Below are 3,997 nucleotides of genomic sequence, written 5' to 3'. Positions count from 1 at the left end.
AGCGCTGAGCAGTGTGGCCTAGTGGAGAGAACCTGGGCCCGGAAGTCGGAAGGACCTGTGTTCTAATCCTTGCTCTGCCGCTTGTCTGCTGTGTGACCTTGGGGAAGTCACTTCACTTCCCTCTACCTCAGTTATCTCATCTGTAAAATGGGGATGAAGACTGTGAGTCCCATTTGGGACAGAGACTGTGTTCAAACCCATTTTCTTGTATCTACCCCAACGCTTAGTACAGTGCTTGGTATATTTTAAGTGCTAAAGAAATACCGCATTACTACTACTAATTATTATTAATAATAAAATTATTATTAACTGTCCCCTCTGTGCTCACAACCACTGCATTTCTGTACACAAAATGCATAGTTTACAGGTATGCATATAAGTGCTGCAGGGGAAATAGGGGATTTCCACAGGTGACAGATGTAGAGGATGAAGAAGGGCGAAGAAGGCACGGGGTGTCGGGGGGAGGGCTTAATCAGAGAAGGCATCTTGGCGGAGTGGCGACCTTAATAATGCTTTGAAGACCTGGAGAGTGGCGGTCTGGCCTATGTGGAGCGGGGAGGGAGATCCAGGCCAGGGGGAGGCGGTGGGCAAGGAGCCGGAGGCGACCTAGAAGAGAGATGGAGGCTCAGGGAAGAAGCCGGCGCTGTTGGAGCAAAGTGCCACCAGGTGGCGATAGAGAAGCGCGGAGGCCCAGAATCATCATCTGGGAGAGAAGCAGCGCCGCCTTGTGGCTACCTCCCGGAAGGACCTGGCTCCAAATCCAGCGTCGGCCACTGATCTGCGAGGTGACCTTGGGTACGTCACTTCACTTCTCTGAGAATCAGCTATAGCACCTCTCAAATGGGGATTAGGACTTGTGAGTCCCATTGGAAACGTGGACTATGTCCAAACAGATGAGCTTCTCTCTATCCCGGCGCTTAGTACAGTGCCTGGCACATCGTGAGTGCTTCACAAACCCCGTAAAAAATGGTCAGTGCCACAGGGTGATGGTAGGGAGGTGATGCCTCACAGAACAATAGGTAGCACCACCACGGGGCTCAATGATTGAGAAAAGGGCAACCTCCCAGGCCAACGCCTGTTGCCACAAGGCGGCGATAGAGAGGCGCAGCCGCGCCGAATCCCTATTAGTGCCACCAGGGGGCAGGCTACTGTGCCAAGACCCGAGGTCCGTTCCTGGTTCCAGGGGCATCTGTCAATCAGTCGTTTTTATTGAGCGCTTACTGTGTGCTAGAGCACTGTACTAAGCGCTTGGGAAGTACAAGTCGGCAACACATGGAGACAGTCCCTACCCAACAGCGGGCCCACAGTCTAGAAGGGGGAGACAGAGAACAAAACCAAATATATTAACAAAATAAAATTGAATAGATATGTACAAGAGAAATAAATAAATAGAGTAATAAATATGTACAAACATATATACAGGTATATATGCAGTCGACGGGTTAAGTGAAGCGTCAGTGCTCAGTAACCACAAGAAGTGATCTTCGCTGACCATGTCCCAGTTCGCCAATGGCTTCACGGGTATGTACATTCCAGGGCTGTTTTGGCACCTGGGCACTGGTTGACTTTTTTTCGTTTTAAAATGCTTCGATGGCTCGTGTTTTGGATTAGAAGAGTCAGCCTCAGTAATCCATTTCCAAGGCTGAGCTTTCCACCCAATTTGCTATAGCAAACTTGGTTCCCCTTGCATTTGCAACATCATGCAAAGCTAGTGATCGAGTTTGCCGGTCCAGAGCGGCAGCTACTCAGTGCTTCTCCTCAGCCTCAAGGATCATCTCTCTTATGCTGTGGGCAAAGTCAACTTCCAGATTTTCCCCATTCCTGAGTGGGCTGCATTGCTATCCCAAAGAGAAGGGGGCGGGGGGGAGAGGGTGTGTGTGTGTGTGTGTGTGTGTGTGTGTGTGTGTGTGTGTAGTAGGGAGGAAGAAGAGTGATGAGGTGGCTGCCACTCATGGGAGGACAGAGGCCTGGGCTTTGTGCAGGAAGCTAGTTCCATCTGACTTGCCTGGGACCGAGACGTTTCAGGGCCTTTAATTCTGTAGATGAGTCAAGCCTCCCTAGGACTACCATTCATTCATTCAATCGTACTTATTGAGCACTTACTGTGTGCAGAGCATTGTACTAAGTGCTTGGAAAGTACAATGCAGTCCTGTCCGCACTGGGTCACTTCCCAGCCTCATTCCCCAGAAAAGGCACCTTTTTGGGCTTAATGTGGAATCTTGTGGCTTCTAATGTCAGGAGGAGGTCAGGGTGTCTATCGGTATCTGTACCCTATTTCTCTCTGAGAAGCAGAGTTGTGCACACTCCTGTCTGAGATCAAGTCAACAGGGGTGTGGGCCAGGAGGGCAGAAGGCAGGTATTGTACCAGAAACTGAATTCTATCCAGCATGCATGCAGTTCTGCCCCTTCAATCAGTCAATTGTATTGATGAAGTGCCTTCGGCGGGCAGAGCGCTGTACTAAGCACTTGGGAGAGTACAGTAGGACAGACGCATTCCCTGCCCACAATAAGCTTACAGTCTAGAGAGGATTGGAGTTCGTGGAGTAACAGAATTGGGGATCTGGGGGTGAGGGGGATATTGGGCAAGTCTTAGTAGGACATTGCAGCAGTCAGCTGCATCTGTTTGTATACATCCTCTCTTGGCATTAAGGTCAGTGTTTTAGGGGATGAGGAGACGAGTGTTTGCTCCAAACTAGGCTGTCTAAAACCCCTTACCCATCTCCTTCCCATTCCTGTACTGCTGATTTCTTCCTCCAGGCCCTGAGACTGATTTGTCTGGTAACACACACGGTTCTCAGCTTTTTCCAGAGGGCAGGATGGGAGACCCAGGATCTCGGGATCGGTAATCCTGTCATCTCTCCAGATCAGTTCCACGGTTCTAGATGAGGATTCCCGCCAAACCTGGTGGTGAGTTGTGAGTCCTTCTCTTTCTCCCCTCTCATCCCCCAGCAGTGCACAGGATGACCAAGCTTAGACCGGCCAACTATTACTGTCTCTACAGACACTGGTCAGTGTATCACCCCGACCTGGAGGACTGTCCCACTGAAGTGTAGGTTCATGGTGGTCAATTCACACAATGTTCAACCAGTTTCCAAGGCCTAATGGACAATTTGGGGAAGTCTAAGAAAATTGTGCCAAATTCCCAATCAGAATAGAAAATTGCCACCTTGATAGTATGATTGGTAAAAGCTTCACTTGTATAGAGGAAATGTTTGCATCTCTGCTTTATTTAATACTCCCTTCTTCCTGCTCTGGATTTCTTCAAAATATGTGTTTCTGTGGGACCAGTGGCTTCCTCTTGGGGAGAGAAGGGGGTCGGGGAGAGTTGCAGAGTCAGCGGTAAGGTGGCGACTGTAAGTGTGTCCACTCCAACCCCCTTTCTGAGAGGCAGAACCATGGGGGGTTTAGAATGAGGCAGTTGGCAGTGGGGATGGCTGGGGAATCAGGGAGCAGAGAAGGCGGGCATTGTACAGGAAACAGATTTCTGTCCAGTCTGCAGCCTTGCTGGGTATCTCAGGCCCCAGGAGTACTGATGGCTGTGAGGCTCTCTGGGGTCCAGTGTTAAGTGTGGGGCAGAGTATAGCAGTCAACCTGTCGGGTTTTTGCCTGTACACCCATTCTTACTGGAGAAGCCAGTGTTGGGGAGTTTGGGGGGGAACTGCGAGAAAGGAGAAGCTGCACTGTCTGCCAATTCCTTTTTCTCCTTCCTTCTTTCTTCTTCTTTCTTTCTCCTCTGCTTGAAATAGGATGAAGGAAGCCTTCCCGTGAGAGGGTTGCCATAGCCTAGAGGAAAAGTAATAGCCCCGAGAGGCTGGAGGCCTGGGTTCTACTTAAAAGGATCCTAATTCCACAAGTGTGATTAGAACTCACAACTTTGTTACGCTGAGGTAACCTCCTCTCTGATCGCCCATCCTCCTGTCTTTCCCCACTTCCGTCTGCCACCCTGATTATCTTTGTACAGAAACGCTCTGGGCATGTCACTCCCTTCCTCAGAAAT

General features: G+C 50.0%; 1 non-coding gene across 1 annotated transcript; it reads right to left on the bottom strand.

Annotated features, from left to right (window-relative positions):
• Nucleotides 1–1,595: 1,595 nt before the first annotated feature.
• On the bottom strand, nt 1,596–1,727 carry LOC119924689. Its single transcript, XR_005449386.1, has one exon. It is a non-coding gene; the product is annotated as a small nucleolar RNA SNORA66 (small nucleolar RNA).
• Nucleotides 1,728–3,997: the final 2,270 nt, after the last annotated feature.

Source organism: Tachyglossus aculeatus, chromosome 2 (genome assembly GCF_015852505.1).
Source record: "Tachyglossus aculeatus isolate mTacAcu1 chromosome 2, mTacAcu1.pri, whole genome shotgun sequence".
NCBI lineage: Eukaryota > Metazoa > Chordata > Mammalia > Monotremata > Tachyglossidae > Tachyglossus > Tachyglossus aculeatus.
This window is presented reverse-complemented; position numbering and strand designations above follow the sequence as displayed.